The sequence below is a fragment of the Calidris pugnax genome, unplaced genomic scaffold (genome assembly GCF_001431845.1).
Source record: "Calidris pugnax isolate Ruff unplaced genomic scaffold, ASM143184v1 scaffold56, whole genome shotgun sequence".
In the NCBI taxonomy this organism is placed as follows: domain Eukaryota; kingdom Metazoa; phylum Chordata; class Aves; order Charadriiformes; family Scolopacidae; genus Calidris; species Calidris pugnax.
The window spans coordinates 15800783-15819174 of NW_015090839.1; the positions used below are offsets into that span (position 1 = coordinate 15800783).

Here is an 18392-nt window from a genome sequence, read left to right on the forward strand (position 1 = left end):
TCCTCAGGCAAGCAGAAGAGAAAAAATCAAACTTCCCCAAGGAGGGGAAACCCCTGACTGCAGCTTGAGAGGTTTTAAAGAATTGTGATGAAGTTTTCCACAATAGGTGTCTCCTTCAATGCACTGGCTGGCTGGGGTCAGACTGAACCAGGGCTGGGTGGAGAGCGGGGAGTGTTATAAGGTGAGCTTCCCATTTCATTTGTTGCAGAATGCATTAGCATGAAGAGAATGAGGCAAGAAATTAGGGTAAGGGTGATTTAATGAGCCAGGTGGTTAAACCCTGCTCTGGAAAACTGGGTCCCATTCCTCATTAATTCCTAAGCAATGTCAGACAAGTCACCTGGACTAAAGTGGTAAGAATAATGGCGGTTCCTGATTTTCCAGGTGCTCCTTTTTCTAGACTGGGGCTGGATGAGCATCCACAACTGGAATGTAAATATAGGGAGCCATATGAAACTAAAATCTTGGCAGAAAAGAAGATGCTACGAATCTCAAATTTATGAGTCCTTTTAACTGTAACATGTCTGAGCTTCAAACCCCAGTCTCCAGAGTGAGATCTTACCTCACTGGGAATGACTACACTGGCAGCATACTTGTGATGTATTCAGATATCAGCGTAATGACTGGATTAAAGAGCTCCTGAAGAAATAAGTCATCCTTCTTTCAGCATAACAAATGTGCCATAAATAAAAATTACAGTGAGGGCATAAGCTCTGCCAGACACAAAATGGATGAGTGAGGAACCAGCTTGGGTATTGCTGCACTGCACTCCTTAGTGTGCCCAGATACAAGAGTATAGTAGCAAGCAAATACAGTTATGCTACTTTCCAAGATGTTTCCATACAGTCAGGTGTGATGCTGCACCCAAATTAATAAACCCTTCCAGAACCAGAGAGATATCAGAGCTGACTTTGGGTACACACACAGAGGAACTAGATCAGGCGTTATACGTGATCTGTGTTATTCCAGATAAAGGCAACACATCTATGATGGAATTATGAGATCATTAATAAGATCAGCTGCATCTCTTGTGCCTGTTTACAAGTGGCTGCAGAGGAGCTAGAGCATACTTAGGTCACTGCAAACTCTTTTCATCTTGGAGCCAGCTTCCTGCGTCCAAGCCTGGATGCTCTGCAGAGTGGTGCTCACTTCTGGCACCAGGCCTTGGGGAGCTCAAGCTTCCTGGTGAATGCCTGACAAAAGGGCAGTTCTAGAAATCCTCACTCCTTTGTCCCTGAGAATCATCCTACTACCACTTTCACCATATTATAATCTCAACTTCGTTCTGTTTTTGGTTTTGTTTTGTTTTTTTTTTTTTTTTTTCTCTGCCATTACTAGCTCAGGCTGAAAGAAACAAGGCTGGACAGAAAAATAACAGCTTTTCTGGACCAGCTAATGCAGCTGAGGAGAGCTGAACAAGCTCTCAGGTGTACAGCACCACCACCAGGTGCTTGCTCTGACATTTCTCCCTCCTGCCTGTCCCCTCAGCACAGTAGAGTGTTTGTCTTCATTCCCCTCACCCCTGTCTCACTGCCTCCTCCTTCCTCCCTTCTCATTCTGGGAGCCCTCTCCTTTCTCCTCACCTCCTCCTTCCTCTCTCTGCTTGCTGTGACTAGGCAGGAGAATACAGATTTATGTATTCCCTACATGTGCCTCCCATTTTTTCCGGTCTGTCTCTGGCTGTTGATTTCTCCTTCTCATAGGTGAGTATCTCTTGGCTCTCTTCTTCCTTTCTCTTTGACCTTTCCTCTGCTCCTTGTAAGGCATTCTCTCCTCTCATGCTGTGAAATGTTCATGCTGCCTCATACTGCGAAATGATCTCTCTCACGCTCTCTCTCGACTATGTCTTTAGCACGGTCCTCAGTACTTTCTAAAGGATGCTATTTCACAATAAATACATGAGCACTGCGTGAGGCTGCTGTCCTCTTGTAGCTGCCTAATCGGATACGGTATTTTAAAGGTGCTTCTTAGAACACCACAGATGCCTTAGCTATCTTAGCATTTTCCTTCTCAGCTCTGTTGAAATATATATAAAACAATCTGGGTTTTCTTTTTTTTTTTTTTTTCATCCAGCCTGAGGTCACCAGCCCACGCAGCGCTGCCCTCGCTCGCACAGCTCGGCTGCCGGGGCAGGGCTAGCTGTGCCTTTTTCTCCATTTCCCCTTTAAAACGCTCCATCTTTTTTCCGATACTCGGGCTCTGGCAGTGCCATTGTGCGATCAGGTGACGCGGTGACAGGCTGGTTTGCTGCATTGTGGCATCCTCCGGAGCAGCCACAGCGGTCTGCTCGCCGAGGGGAACGCTGGCCGGCAACCCGGGCACCCCGGGGTTACCCACAGCTACGCAAAGCCACCACGTTTTTGGGATTGTGTCCCCGCAGCTTTGGGGCACAGGGAGCCGCCTCTCCAGAGGAATCACCTGCCCCTGGGGGAGTCCCTGTGGCCAGACATCTTGAGAATCCTTTCCTGATAATTGCCTCGGGGCCTGCACGATGCTGCCTCATCACTGGGACCATTTATTATTGATACCCGAAACGCTGAGTCACTGGGCAGAGGTCACAAAAACATCCTTATTCTGCTAAAAACATTAGCTCATCATTTCTGGTACTACAGAAGGCAGGAGCCAACAGGAGATCTGGTGCCTGTGAGAAAGCCACTGCAGACTGTCTCAGGGGCCTGGGAAGAGCAGAGTCCAAAGTCCATAGGTAATTAAGAAAGGCAGGGCGTTGCTTAAACACAGGTCTCTGGGCTCAGGATCTACGGCCACTTCTGAGTTTGTGTCACTCGAGGTTACCCTTTTACATGCTGTGATTTCTCTCTCCAAAGGAACAAAACTGAAAATCTCCCTCACTTTTGTCTGAAGACTGTAAGGCACTTCAGAGGCATTAACTAGCTAATTAATCCTTATTGCAGAGAGCTGCTCTTACTTCCACGTTCCAGAGAGAAGCCGGAGGGGTCATTTGTTTGCTTGTGAACTCAATGGTTGAGGATTGTGATCTCCTGATTTCCAATCCTACCAGAAAAGCATTTTTGGCCCATGCTGCCGTGCTGCTGAAGAGTTAATGTAGAAAGAGAAGTGATTTTTATTTATTTTACTACCTATACTGTAAATTTATTTTCCTACTCCTCTTCCTCAGGCAGCTCTCTGGATCTGAAGAGATCCTTCTGGGTGGAAAAACACTTCTTGCAGCGATTGTGTTTCGCTTTTTTAACAGCGAAGCGGCAGACAAATATTTCCTTTGGTGGCCGTGCTGGGTTTCCTGCGCCGCGGGGACGTCCTGTCAGCGCCCAGCTCCAACAGCAGGCCCAGGGGGGGGTCGCACCCCTCCGCTGCTTGGCTCTTCGCTTGTTTTTTGTTACGGATTGCTTTTAAAAGAGTAAATTTGAGGAACCCGTACCACGGGCTCACCAGCCCAGAAGCGTCGCCAAGAGTAAACACCTCCAGGCTCCTCAGGTGCTTTTTGGGCAGGGTGTTCCCGCCACACACCTGAGCACACACCGGCGGGGTCCGGTGCTCCGGGGAGGGGCCTCCTCCCCGCCCACCCCCCGGCCAGGTTTAGGCGCTTTCCCCCGTTCCGGCCCCGGTAGGCCTCGGGGGGGGGAAGAGCCACCCGGCCGGTGCCCCCCGCCCCGGCTGCCGAAGGCCCCACACCTCCGCGGGAGGGCGCGGTGACCGGCGCCCCGGGGGGAGGCTGCGGGAGCCGGCCCCGCCGGCGCCTTGTCGTTGGGGAGGCAAGTGCGGGGCAGTAGGGAAAGAGTTAAGGGAAGGTGGCGGGGCAGGCCGGCTGTCGGAAGCGAGCATGTGCAGATTGCAACCGCATCCATACTACGGGCGAGTGTCACTGGCACACTTCACCTCCCGCCGTCGCCGGCCGCAGGGCACCCATGGACCCCGGTGAGGCGATGAGCTGAAGCGCGGCCGGGAGGGCGGAGGGAGGAGGAGGGGGGGGATGGCGGCCGAGGCGCGGCACCGGCACCTGCCCGCGGCCCATCGCCGCCGCGCCCGCCCCGCCGGTAGGTGCGCGGCGGCCTCCCCGCAGCCGAGCGACGGGGGATGCGCTGCCCGGGGCGGAAAGCGGGGGCCGGCGCCGTTGGTTTCGCTTTCTGGCGGCGGGAGGGCCGTGCCTCCGCCGGGGGCTGCGGCGGCGCTTCCCGCCGGGCGCTGAGGGAAGCCGGGGCGGGCGCCGGCCTCAACGAGACAAAGGCGGGCGTCGGTGGCCGGGCGGCGGAGAGCCAGCCTCCCCCCGCCGGCGGGGCCCGGGCGCGGGGTGTCGCCCCCTCCCGGGGAGCGGGGCCGAGCGGCGCGGCCTGAGGGAGCGGCGTCCCCCGGGCGAGCGGGGGTTTTGCCGGGGAACCCTCGGCCCGGCCGGGGGGCGCTGAGGGGGGAGCGGGGTGGAAGAGTTGTTGAGATTAGAGCCGCTTTTCACTGCGAAGTGCCCGTTTTTTGGACAAAACCGAGGTGTTTTGAAGTATCTTTCTGTGTTGATTTGGCTAAAACTTTATTCCAGGAAAGGAGAAATAGAAGTGAAGCAGCCCAGCGTTTGCAGAGCAGAGCCGGGAGGTGGGGGCTGGCTGTGAGCCTTTCTGTGAGCCTTTCTCTGACTTCTCTGCAGCCTTGTGAATTACTCGCGTGTGTAATGCTCGGAGGTCAGGGACCCGGATATTGCCATCAGCTGAAAATGAGAGTTTTTCCTTTTCTTTTTTAAAAAAAAAAAAATAGTCTCAAGATGTTTGCTCTTGTTCCGTTTTTGGTATGGAAAAATATTCGGAATGGCTGAATTTTGGCAAAATGGAAAATCTGATTCCTTCTGCCTTCCATCCTTTGCGCTAGGAATTTGAAAGTAGTCTCTAGGATGCTCAGGAGCAGGGATGCTGGCCCAACCCTCGCATCTGCGCTGGGGCTTCCTAGAGCGCTTTTGGCATTGCTGGTCCAAGTACAAACTTGTTAAGACTCCTAATTACATAGCAGAAGCAGTAAAACTCTGACAGATTAAGTATTTTGTATTGTTCTCTGACATCATTTATCTGACAGGTTTGTCCTGCTTCCCTCTTTAATTCTGAGGAAAAAGCAGTCCCTGCAGGAGCTGAATTTTTCACAGGTGAGAGTGGTAAGAACTCGGTGCCTGCTAGAACTGTGTGCGTTGGGGATTTGCAAGAATAGATTGCCCAAGAACTCTGTTCTGTGGCTTCCAGGAAATGCAAATACATTGATGTATGTACTGCATCGGTTAGAGATGGGGCTAGCTACTCTTTGGTGCTAAATAGGAAGTACTGAAAATAAAAACTTGCATAAAATTATTAGAAAACAGAAGAGGAACACTTACTGGCACGGGATCATTAATGCCTATAGCTGCTTTCAGCCAGCATGGAGGAAAGCCCTGTAGGAAATCTGTAAGGCCCTCTGATGCCCATGGCACATCCTGAAGATCCTTCCTGAATCCCGGTGCCTAGTCCTAGTGAGAAGGTATGACCTCTTCCATGCAGGGATGTCAATTTTGCTGTGTGTGGTGACAACACGCAGCTTGTTACTGTGGATAAATTAAGATTGTTCACTTAATTTCAAAGTAGGTATTTTCTCCCTGAGGGTCTTTGTGCGTATGTCTGCATATGTCATAGTTCCGTGTTGAGACTCCCACTGAAGAAGTTGGGTGTCCCCCTCTTTGTAGAATGGGAAACTGAGGTACAGAAAGGTGGCATTTCACAGGCAGATGTGAACCACAAGAGTTAACTCCAAATCATTTGGTTTAACCAGTAGCTGTAGCAGCTTCCTAAACAAAGGTCAACAGAAGTGTTAAAAGCAGCTTATTCAACGTCTGTGAAACATTTTGAGGTCTGCTGACCACAGGGGTATTGAAAAAGGATGTAGTACAGTCTGGTGGAAGGGGTAAGCAGGTGTTGAGGTAGTACTGCTTATGGCTGTGAAATGTCCCCTTGCCAAGGCACTGGCAGCAGGTCCCCAGCCTTGGTCAGGCTTGCTCTTCCCATTCTACTGAGGGGTGATGGAGGAGGCAGAAAACGAGCTGCTTCATCGGGAGAGTTCAAACCTTGGCATTCTTGTGGCAAGATCCCATGGTGGTTTGCAGAAACGGTCAAGGGGGGGCTAAAACAAGAGTTGTGGATAGCTTATCCCATCGTGTGGGTTGAGAGTAACCTACATCTCTGCATAAGGAAATGGCACCTGATAGCGAGGACTCTGCGGTTTTGCTGACAGTGTCATAACGTGATGTGGTGCCGAGGAGTGAAAGGCAAATTTAACCTTGAAGAAAGATGCAGGTTCCTGACTTGGAGTGTAAGACAAGAAGAGGTTTTTGGGTAAGGTGATGGACTCAGCAGTGTTTGGAGCCTTTAAATTGAGAGATTGATTTTTTTATTTTTTTTTTTCTGATCTATACTTTAATTCAGCATCTTGGAGGAGTCCCAAGGAGTGGAGATGTAGGGACCCCTTTGGCCTTGTAATTTGTGGATGTACTTACTCCCACACATCAAGAGCTCTGGAGATGAGGAGTTGTTTTGCAGTGTCCTAAATGTGCTTGTAATAACCTGCATGTTGGGTTAAGACAATGATTTTACTCAGCCCAAGTGCTTCAGGGTTGCCGGCAGTCACTGCATTGTGTCCAGGAAGGGTATTTCCTCTGGTGGCGTCATTAGCCAGATGAATTTAGTTTTCTGCCTTCCTCTGATGCATTAGAAAAGAGCCACAATCCAGGGCAGAGCATGCCAGGAAGGAGGTGGTCTGGGGAGAGGGAGAGGTGACTGTGCACTCTTCCCGGGAAGGGGTAGGGGGGAACCCCCCCATCTTTTTGCTGTCATCATGTGCTTTGATGGCAAGTCTTGTTTGTGTCCTTAGAATTTTAGTGACGAAGTCTGGCCCCAGACTCTGTGGTAGCTTTTCTTTTTCCTCAGTTTGGGATTGGGCACTAAGGGTCATCTGTGTGGGACTCATTGAAACAGTCCTTTGCTAGTTTTGGAGTTGCCACGCTGGCTGTGGCGTGATTTCTTGTGCTCTTTGTTCATGGTATGCAAATCTAATCTCCTTAGACTAAAGGACTTCTGTCCTTACCCAAGTTACTGAGCTCTGTTGAAGAAACTGCACAAAATTTTAACAAATCGTGATATGGAAGAGGTTTTACTGGATTTTAGGCAAAGAGTCATAGTCATTTATGTTGGAAAAGATCTTAAAGATCATCAAGTCCAACCAAATCCTTTCTGGTCTTAAACTTTCTGACAGTGGAAAGAAGCTTTTCTTCATGGAATATGAAGGGTAAGTACCCTGAAAAAGCTCCTAAAAAAAGAGAAGCCTAATATACTGAGGAGGTTTAAAGGGTAGTGGCATGAACAAGACCTGCTTGTTCTGATGATGAAATCATAGAAGTAATGGGAAACTTTATCGTTGACAATTGTACCTTAGCATTCTTTGTTTCTAGATTGCCTTTAATAAATGCCATGATTAAGAAAATGAAATTAAGTTGTTTTGTTGTTTTGTTTTGTTTCTTTTTTGAGTCTTAGGCAGCCTGCTATTACATGTTAAGACTGGAGAGGTAACAACATGACTAATTAAAGGGCAGCAGTGCTTCATTCCCGTGGGCTAATTATTCTGTACAAAATGGGTCAATTACTCAGAGAAATTGTCTGTCGGCAGGAGGCAGGAAAAGCCTCTGTTCCCATTCCTCACCTTCCTTCTGTGGGAAGCGCTGCCCACCTCCACGGGCAGTTGCAGTATCTTGGCAAGCTTTCAGATGCCAGAGCTGTGTCCTGCAGATGGGGAAATGGCACCTGAGCAAACTTCTCTGTGGTCCCTTCTGTCCTGCCTGTTCCTGTGTAGCTACAAATGAAGCAGTGTCCAACAAAGGTGATCCTGGGTTGGATCTGGGGGGAAAGATGTGAAGTTGAACAATACGAGTGGGAGTTCTCTTCCCAAATAAAATGTGCCTGCTGTGAAGGATGAGGTGTGGCATTTTTCCTTACTTCTGAAAGAAGATTGATCTTCTAGGTCGTTAATGTTTTCCAACATAGAAGGTATTATCTGCCTGTGGCTTGCTGGTGTGGGTTTGTAAATGATCCCCTTTTACTTCTCAGATCCGCTTCCTGTATGTATTTCGGTATTCTCTGGTGACTCTTATCTCCTGACCGCGGTGGTTGCTCCTAGCTCTGCCGGCTCAGTGCAGACTGGGTGGGGGAGCAGAGGGCTGGTTTGCCTCGTACGTCAGAAATAAACTGGTCTGCTTGTCACGTTTTGGTGACGGTACGTGAGGGGGGAGTATCCAGATGGTTTCTGAGCTCCTGGGTAAGGTGGTTGTGCAGGCAACCAGAAAGATTCCTGAAAGAAAGCCAGGCTGGGCAAAGGCTTTGGCTCCGCAGGAGCAGATTACCCACATCTGTGCCAATTGGGAACAACGTGCTCTTTCTGGTTAGTCAGAGTGCTACATTCCTGGTTGTAAACGATACACCCAATAATGTCTAGTGCCAGCCAGAGCCCGAGCACCTCGCAGCCCAGCTACAGCAAGTGTAAACCACATGTATTTACAGGTGCATGCTGCTCTTTAACATGGCCTTAGAGGCTAAATAAAAGTGAGATTGCTGTAGAGATTTGTTTGTAGGCATATCTGAATGAGAACACCTATCATTTACTAGTTCTGAGGTATCTAATCATTGTATGAAAGAGAGAAGGGTTTTATGTTACCCTTTCTTTTGTTCTGGATTTTTATTAGTGTCAGCACACGAGAGTTTGCCACATCCTTATTTCAAAACTCCCCCGCCCTCACAGGCTTCTGGCAAAGCTGGATTAGACAACTAGGGGGAATCTTCCCGACCACAAGTGCTTGCTGTCCTGCCTTCATTGCATAAGATCCAAGCATTAGTAGTCATTAGGTAAGTGTTGATAGCACAGAGTGGTGAAGCTGCTGTTTGACTCCTTCCTTGCTGGATCTTTGCTCTCAGGTGCGCCATGTATTGAAGGTAGCCTATGTGAAGGACTTCTGCAAAGCATCTTTCTGTCCCCTTCTCCTTGACTCTGCCAGGAGCATGAAGGAGACGACAAAGTATTTCTGAAGGAGGAAGCTCTCTCTTTAGCGTTGGGTAGCTGTGGCATAGTGCTGTGTGTGCTGCTAAGTGCCTTCTGGGAACAGGGAGTCTGTTTTGTGGGGTTTTTTTTCACCCTGATGACAGTCAAACTCATTTGGTTCCACCAGCCTAATCTGGGCTGAGAAGCCTTGTCTGGGACTGTGTCTGCACAGAGCTCTAAGTAGAGTGGTTTCTCGCTGCTTGCTGCAGAGAGTGCCTGATGATAGTGGTGTACGTGGCTGTTTCCCTCTCCCGCCAACCAAACTAGCCAAGCCGGGCTTGCTTAATCCATGGGGCGCTCTTTGGCCCATGTATTTTCTTTGTATTTGGTAAGGATGCTTCCAGTAAGTTCTAGAGGGAGAGTTATTTCTTTTTGTGATTTCTGGTGTTTTCAAGATGTGTATATAGTTTCCCCTAGTGGCATGATAGATATCATGTGATTTGGTTTATTTTGATCCAGCAGTTCTTTCCTAGGCAGATCTTGCAATTAAGCTTCTAATTGGAAGTGGTCTTGCACAAGAGCTGCAGGATGTAGGGCAGAGTTTATAGAAATGCTCTGATGTCTACCAGGAAGAGAGGAGCCGCCGTGAAGGTAATGTCACGATTCCTTAGCAATGTAGAGCTTGGCTGTTGTTGCTTTCAGTTTTCTTTTGCCGGTTGATGCTTTACCATGGAGATGAGAGACTGAGTTTCCAAAACATCAGCTTCAGTCACTTCAGCTGACAGGCTAGCACGGTATCGGGGGTGCTCTGGGCAGCTGAGCGTGTTCTGTGCAATGGGAGACTCAGGTGCATATATAAAGTAGGCAGTATATTATATTATATTAGCATATAACTTGTGGATGTGCAAAAACTCCACTTATCCTGTTAGATAATTTTATCCCTTTGGAAACAATGCCTCAGTTTAATGCTGGTATTATCAGGTATTACTGCTCACCATAAAGGCAACTGAACACTTAATTCTTTCATAGATTAGCTAGAATGTAATTAGTGTTTCAAAGAGCAGATCAGCAAGTACAGCATGTTGCTGTCTAAAAATGTCATGTATGCACATGTTCTGATTCACCTCTGATTTTCACGGTATGAGCTCCAAGCACTGCAATAATGCTCCAGTATCAAGCGGGGGTACGCTACCATCTGTCTGGGGTGCAAGGGGTGTGTGCTTTTTTGTTTTCTTTTTTCTGTTCCCAGCTTTGTGAGATGCAGAAGACAGGAAACTGTCACATTCTGATGGGAGAAATGTAGTTTTCGTGGTTTGAGATCCTTGTTTGAGAAACAAGGACTGGACAATGTCATGACAATGATTAAAATTTGCTATGCTTTGGACCAGAGCTTAGCAGCATTTGGAGTACTAAAAAGCTGTAAGTGCTAACACCAGCACTTCCACTGCGTCTTTCATCTGAGAATCTCTCTGTTCTTAATGAATTTTCAGTGTGTCTCTGTGAGGCTGGTATTATTAGTGTCATTTTGCAGACAAGTAGATAAAATAAAATGCTTGTATAAGCACATTCAGCAAGCCAGGAAAAGGCAGGAATAAAATTCAGGAATAATAATGTTTCAACCTGTTTTTGAGCTACTATCTTGTACTTTCTCTTTTGCCAGAAAAGAGACTAAAGGCATTAATTTTTGTACCCCCCCCCCTTTTTTTTTTTTTCCATTGGGTTAGGCAGCATAAAAGTGAGACATTATTATGCAACATATCTAAGTGTGCATGTGATACTTGAAAAAATGGTAATCAGATAAGTTGCTAGGCAACGGTACCCTGCCTTCAATTACCAAAAAGCCAATGAGTTTCCTTTCATGATGTAACATGTGTTCTGTACTTCTTCATAAAGTAAGTGTAGGTGGAGTTTTGTAAGAGTTGCTCCTTTTTAACTCACCTCCTGCTTACCCTGCCATATTGCAAGGTCAGATTTAACCCCAGTTTCAGAGAAATGTCTTCACAGAACCTGAAATTGACAGGGGGAAAAAAAAAAGCTAGATGAGCTCTTTAGAATAATGAAGTGTATGTAAATGTATATAAGAAAATAACTGTGTGGGTCTTTGATGGTTCACTAGCTTATGGAAGGTAGTCTGTAGCCCATTCTTGGGACATGAAAAATAAGAAAATGGGCAAGAGGTTCGTGTTAAAATGTAGATGGCAGGGATGCGTGTCAAGGTGTGAGGAATCTTAAGCGCTCACTGTGGCCAGTTGGCCTCAAAATGTTGAGAGCCCAGGTAATGCCTTAAAAACCTGAGTGTAAAGCCAGCTGGTTCGTTTTCATTGCCTTAACAGGAACAGAGTGGAAGGAACATAACCAGGGCGGAGTGTGTATGTGGACAAAAAGTAGGTAAGAGTCTGATAATACAAGACAGATCTAGCAGCACAAGGGCATTTAATTGTGTGTTTGTTTGAAACCCGAGTTTTGTTTTGTGTTTTGTTGCCTTTTTTTTGTGGGGGTTTTTTTTTGGCTTTTTTTTTTTGGTAACAGACAGATTGCAGGATAACAGCAACAAAAAATAAAGACTCTTGGCAGTTATTCTCAAGGCATTTCTGCTTTTGGCGATAAATGGCCACAGAAGCTTTTGCAGATACTGTAGTTGCGTGGGGGTGTGGGCATCTGCCCAAGCCTCTTCAGCTGTTGGGTGGTGGCATGGCTTTTTAAAGAAATCTGAAACTCTGGAGGTCCAATGTGGTTCTCCAGGCTTTGCCAGAAGCTTTCAGTAGAGACAGGGGATTGACCTAGAGATATCTGGGGAAGGATGCACTGAACCTTGGAGATCATTTGTTTTCCTGCAAGTTTTTGCCTTTTGGAGTTGTTTTTGCAATTTTGTTGTTGTTGTTCCAGAAGAAAAGGACTTCCTTTTCAGGAGGTGGGGACTGTAGAGCAATGCATGCCCTAGGTATCTCTCTGGGGTAATTCAGTCCTTCTGGGAAGGAAATTCCGCCACACCTACCATGTTTTGTACTCTGTCTACAAGGTTGATGTTCAGATCCCAGCTGGTCTGCGTGCAGGTTCGAAAGGCAGCAGGGCAAGGCATGGTGGGTCTTCAGTAGAAAGTGAAATCGGCATCATCCTCTGTGCAAGTCTCGTCAGACCAGGGTGAGCTTCTCAAAAGACAAGTGCTTGCTTTCTGTTTCCAAATTTGCCACTTTCTTCCCAGGAGAATCCCAGATAAGTCACTGAACAGCATTGCGACTCTGTTGGTAGGACAGTTTATCACCAGAAAGATGCACAGACCCAAGCTTTCTTTTTTTGGAGCACTCTTGAAATCGTGAAGAAGCGTAAGTACTAAAATAGACAGTTGAAGGAACGCGTAAGTAACCAGTTCCTGATTAGGAATTTGCTTTCTTTTTTGTTTGCTTGTTCTTTGTATTCTTGTTTGATGAATGCTGGTGCTAAATTATGCTAACGTGTGGTCTTCAGCCTGCTGACACCAGGAATGTTGGTGTCTGTGTTAGAGGAATGTTCAGAGTATGGGCAAGTGCTGTTTTACAGCAGTGACAGGGAAGCCTGGATCTGGCCTGATTGTGGATTTTTAACTGTTTCTGTATACGTAGTTGAATGCTCATACCACTGTTGTTGGCTTTATGTTTTTTCCCCTACAAACATTACACCTTTTTAATCTTGAGTATTTCAACACAGAAGGTTCATTTATCTACAAAAAAAAAAAAAACCACCACAAACCAAATCCCCTTTTCTGAACAGCTTAAGCGTTGTATTAACCATATGAGCTTTAAGGTCAGACCTTTACCTTCAGCTCTACCTGTCTGCTCATGTGTGTTGTAACACAGTCTTTGCTAATGAAGAGTTTCGTCAGCGCTTTCTTCCAAGTGTAGATACATGTGTAACTAAGGGAATGGTTTCTTCAGCACTTTTAAGTTCACAGAAGGGAAGATTTTTGTGAAAAAGGAACTTCTTCCTGCTGGTGAACCAGATCAAGGAAGGTGATATGGCTGAGAACCAACAGGCTTTTTGGGGGTAGCACTGAAAGGGCTGATGAGTTCCTTAGTCTCCCTTGCTGTGGTGCCCCGTGGGTGGCCTGTGCTGGTGCCAGGGAAGGGGCTGAATTGAGCGGGACTGTGTTGCCCTAAAGTTAGGTTGGCTTGAAGCCTTTTGTAATGTTCTAACTGGTGCAGTGAAGAAGTTGGGAGTACGTTGCAGTTATTTGTTTTGTGTGGTTTTGTTCCTCGCTCCTTTACAAAGCAAATTACAGATCTGACTGAAGAAAAGTGTTCTCAGCGTTGCGATTCTAGGGAAATGCTTTATAAAAATTTGTTTGTGTGCATCTGATAAATAGTTCAGTAGAAACCTATATCCAACTGTGACAAAATACATACAATGAAAATAGAACACATGCAACTAATTTTCAGTAACATACATTTTACAATAATTTATACCAGAGCTAGCTAATGACCGAGTTCTTTCCCAATTTGATGTACAAATACCTAGCTGTTAAATTATTTCTCAATAGATGCAAGCCTCAGTTCATAGGCAGAAGGTGCTAAATGTGTCTCTGTAATACCCATGTTACATTGATTTAATTAGTGGTTTTATGCTATTCATCACTCTGTTAATCTTGGTGGGAAGGTTTTGTTGGGTGAGGATTAGTTATTTAATCTGCATTTTTAAGTGGAGTGTTTTTGTTGTTTAGTGTTATCTAAATAAAAACAGTGTAGGTTGATTTTGTTTTTTAAGGAAAGCATGCCTCTGGAATTCCTGTTGGACTTTGGTGTTCAAAATCTCTGTGATTCATTAGGATACTGTGAAGATCCCATTTGTTACACAGTCTGACACTCTTCTTGCTCTGTAACTTCTTCACATGCAACTAATCCAGAAAAATGCTATGTATAGACAAGCCCTCGGAGTGTAAGATCTGTGAGGCTGACGCCAGTACGATGTTAGATATTTGTGTGTTGGAGCTGGCACCTTGAGGTGTGACTTCTGGGAAAACCGGGAGCGTGGCATCCTAAACGTGAGCGCTTGAAGAGAAAGAGCAGTATAGCCCAAGGTGATGGGCTCTGCTTGCTCGGGTCACGCAGCCCAACACGGAGGGGAAAGGCAGTTGGGTCACCAGAGCCAGGGGAAGAGGCAGTGACAGTGACCTCAGGAACAGGCTGGGGTGGCACGTGGGTGGCAGTGGCAAGGACTTGCTTATGAAGGCCACGCTCTGTCCCGGAGTGAGGAAGGGAGAAATGTGATTGGAGAAGAGAGGAGTAGAGGAGGTGGAGGAGATAGGGAGGCAACATTAGGAGAGGGAGGATGGGGAGGAAAAGGAGCGAGCAGTGAGGATTGCTTCAAAAACTGGGGTATCAGCCAGGAAAATAGAAGTAAAACACTTTCTGGTAGACCCTTCAAGGGTTAACCAAGCTCTTGGCTCAGATGGTAGAGTGAGGAACCTTTGGTCACTGGCTCCAGTGAAGCTGCTCTGTGTGTTTGCTGTGGCCGGGATCCAGGAGGACAGGGAAGAGACAGAAGGCTCAGCCTCACCAGAGGAGAGGCAGCTGCCAGGGAGCCGCCCTGGGTGAGGAGCAGGTACAGGCTGCCTGGGGCTCTGAAGAAGTCAGGTCCTACAGCGCCCAATGTACCAGAGCTAAGCTCTCCATACATAGAGTTCTTCCTGTGTTTAAAGCCTGTCTTGTACTGCACTTCACTAAGCTGAAACTGTACTTCTTTGGTTTAGGAAAGCTGTCTGGTTGGTGTATTAGCTGTCGGTCACACGCACCTGGTCTGAAAACAGCTGGTGTCTGAAACGGCTTGGACCTGCTGGAGGCAACTCGATTGACCCGCGGATGCTGTGAACCAGGAGCTGACCGAAAAGTGGGAGAGCTCCAGGATTCCTCCCCGGAAAAGGTAAGGGGCTGGAGGTTAAGACCAGCGGGGGTGCACTCGTAGACCAGAAAACCAAAGCAGTTCTCTGAGTACAGCACTGACTGCGTTGTAGATGGGACCTTTGAAATTTAAACATGTAGAGTGCATAAAGGATGGTCAAGATGTGGAGTTATTTCCACTGGTTCAAACTGCAAGTTGCTTTCCAGAAGCGTAAGAAAGATCACCGTTCGTACACATTGCCCTTGATTTCTGTCTGCTTTGAGTCAGTGTTCTGATTGCTCGTAATTTACATTGCCAAACTTATTCCAGTGTTATTGTCTCTTTAAAACCTCACACTCTGATAACCTTAGGTAGTTTAAAACAATCAGGACAGTGGAACAGTATCTGTGAGCTAAACCAGAGCAGTAGGTAAAGTGCAGAGGGTTGCTCTCTCCGGTGTTAAAAGCACAGGTGTGAGTTGGATGATGAGGAATCTATTCCTGGCCCTAACGAGCAGTGCAGTCTGTGGATCTGATTCACCAGTGTGTTACTCTACTAATCTTTTTAGGCTCATCTTGCTCGCTCTCCTGTATCTGTGGCAGTCTGTGACGCTTGTGGAGTGGATGTAAAATACTATCAAATTGGAAGGGTGATTTATATCCTGGAGTGAAACTTTATATTGATACTGGTAGATGGACTGGACATTGTGGGACCAGAACGACAGTTTCCAGACCCTGCAGCATCTTCAGAGCGCTCTGTGTGTCTGCAGTGTGTGGTGAGGTGCCCGGACAGGAAGATAAGCACAGGTGCTCTGATACAGCTTGCAGCAGTTCAGGCTACAGTATTGTTTTCCCTATTGTATTTCCTTATTGCGGATAAGGTTTCATGGGTAGGTCATGCACAGTACTTTATCTCTAACTGGGAACTCGCTTTGAATATGTAGGTGCTACATATATGAAATTCAGATTTGTGTAGCATCTTCCTCTCTCTGCCTATCCCATCTCAGGGGTTTCATTACCCTCTCTTAATGGTAGTGGCCAAGAGATCCTGTGCTATTGTATTCTGTTGTCCCACTTCTGTTAGGTATTTTTGCTCTGATAGACCCTGTGCCTCTCTGGGACTGGGGAGCAGACCCAGTCAGCACCTGAAGGAAAGCAGTAGACTTAATTGTGGCAGTGCTAACTGTGGGTAAGCAGGGTCAGCGGCGGCCTTGAGCTCTGAAGGATCCTGCTCATTGTGTATCTCAATACAGGGCTTCAGTTGGTCGGTGTCATATACTGAGCAGTAAAGTCCAGACCAGTGCTGCAAGGTTATGACAAAGCAAGTGTCAGCAGCTTCCCGGGGAGGCTGCTGGTGATGGACTGAGCCTTGGAATGAGTCCAGCCATTTTGTCAACGATGCAGCCATGAGTACTTCTGAAGAAAGCTGTGTCTGGCAAGCGCTCTGGTGTATGGTACTATTGCTGCGAGCAGAGCAAACGCTGCTTATCACCTGCCCTCAAGAACCATCAAAGAAAGTGCAGACGTCTCCTATTACTGTTAAAACAAAAACTGAGCTCCATATGGGCACAAGAAAACATAGATCCATTGGCAGCAGAACAAGACTATGAATTATTCATTCCTCCAATACCTCCTGTATGTTCCATCCACTCAGGCTGTTCAGGATATCTGTCCACATCTCCAGCAGACAGTCTGCTTCCAAAACCACGTCCATACAACCCTGCAGACTGTGATCACCACTCAGTTCAGCTTGTCCTCCATGAAGCTGCTTGTGCGTTGTTGTTCTGGCATCTTTGAGGACGCAGAAGTAACCTTTGATTGTTCTGTGGGCTGTTGGTAGGAGCTCTTGTACCGCCAAGGAACCTGGGACGTGTTTGGTAAAGACAGCCTGGAGCTGGCTGTGAGGTGAGGGCAATGAGTTAGGATCAAGATGGAAGCACTGACAGCTCTGGTCCATTTTGTAAAAGGGAGGTGGGAGGCTGTGCCTTTTGTGTAGCATTGCTTTGGGATTTGCTGGAGAACTTACACTATGTCAGTTTGTTCCTAGCTCTGTCTGCTGAGATGCCAAAGCGTCATCTGCTAAAAGTTCTCTCAGCACAGACAGGATTTTTCTCTTCGTGCAGAGTGCTTCAGTGGAGAGGGTTGTATTTAAATGGTTATTTGGGAATGTCTGTGAAATATGTAAGTTTTTTTCAACTTGTTTACTAGTGGGCATTTGTTTGTGTAATGGTTCTTGATTGGCAGCTGAAGTTGAGACTCACTGAGAACTTACGAGGCAGCAGAGACTAAACTCCCCTCTGATTCTTCCATGAACTGCTCTGAGCTCAGGTAAGAGGTGGCCAGTGTAAGAGAAGGTTTGTTCAGAAGGTTTGTTCAGAAGCAGTTCCTCAGCATAAAATGCACATACTTGAATGTGGAGGGTTTTTTACTCTCTTTTTTTTTTTCCTCCTGCTGATTGGCGTGAAGATTCCTTCAGCCATTTTATGTACCTGGGCTGTGCCATGCATGCCATATTGTAGGCTGCTGAGCATTTTTAGCCATTTTCCTTCTGTATCTTCCTGAGTTGCTCTTGGTATTAGGCTTTTGCTGAGAGATACTCAGACTTTTAGTGTAGGAACAGCTGTCTGCAACTAGCAACTGCTGCAGAAATGATGGACTTCTTACAGTAAAAGTTTAACCCTTGACAGGCTGAGGGAGCTGGGGTTGTTCAGCCTGGAGAAGAGGAGGCTCTGGGGAGACCTAATAGCAGCCTTCCAGTACCTGAAGGGGGCCTACAGGAGGGCTGGGGAGAGCCTGTTTACAAAGACCTGCAGTGACAGGAGGAGGGGCAATTGCTTAAGTTGGAGGGGAGCAGATTTAGGTTGGAGATTAGGAACAAGTTCTTTACTGTGAGGGTGGTGGAGCACTGGAACAGGTTGCCCAGGGAGGTGGTTGAGGCCCCATCCCTGGATTTATTCAAGGTGAGGCTTAATGAGGCCCTGGGCAACCTGGTCTAGTTGGGGGTGTCCCTGCTGACTGCGGGGAGGCCACACTAGATGACCTTTGGAGGTCCCTTCTGGCCTGGACCATCCTATGATTCTATGATTTACAGCTGTCTTGTAATGTGCCCTACCCTGTTTTGAGAGCACTTCAAATGTTCTTAAAAAGCTTTGAGGAAAGAAAGTGAATGGTATTTCAGTCAAGACAAGACTTGTTTCCAGAACAGTCATCTTCTCATTATGCCAGCTAGCTGGATTTGGCCTAGAGAGAGCTACCTTTGGAGCTGTCCTAGTCCAGAAGCCTAGGGAAGCTGTGGAGGCTAAGATAAAATCCCAGACTGTGTTTGAGTCCTCACTGAAAGAAGTGGTGGAAGCATCCTGGGGGACAGATTGCCCAGCTGGGTTGAGAGGTGGGGCAGGTTTAATAAAGGGGGCTCTCAAGGAAGAAAGGGTTTGTCCTGAAGCAGGTAAAATGTGTTTGTCCTCCTGTGGTCTTGACAGAAGTGAGGAAATGATGAAGTAGAATACTTCCACTTTAAATCGGTGAAAGAAGTAGACAAACAGA

The 18392-nt window shown here is 47.1% G+C and overlaps 1 protein-coding gene across 10 annotated transcripts in view; it reads left to right on the forward strand.

Annotated features, from left to right (window-relative positions):
- The first annotated feature begins 1565 nt into the window (after positions 1-1565).
- TMEM229B (transmembrane protein 229B) overlaps positions 1566-18392 on the forward strand; it is a 43086-nt gene continuing 26259 nt past the window's right edge. For 2 of the 10 annotated variants that reach the window (XR_001412026.1, XM_014942002.1), the window contains exons 1-2: positions 3776-3894; positions 14723-14892. The gene's annotated coding sequence lies outside the window, so the exon portion shown is untranslated. Of the gene's footprint in view, positions 1704-3775; positions 3895-5079; positions 5099-8848; positions 8868-9521; positions 9652-11333; positions 11389-12019; positions 12142-12202; positions 12324-12354; positions 14575-14722; positions 14893-18392 lie in introns of those variants that run through there. The other 8 variants (XM_014942003.1, XM_014942005.1, XM_014942004.1 and 5 more) reach the window with 8 other exon arrangements.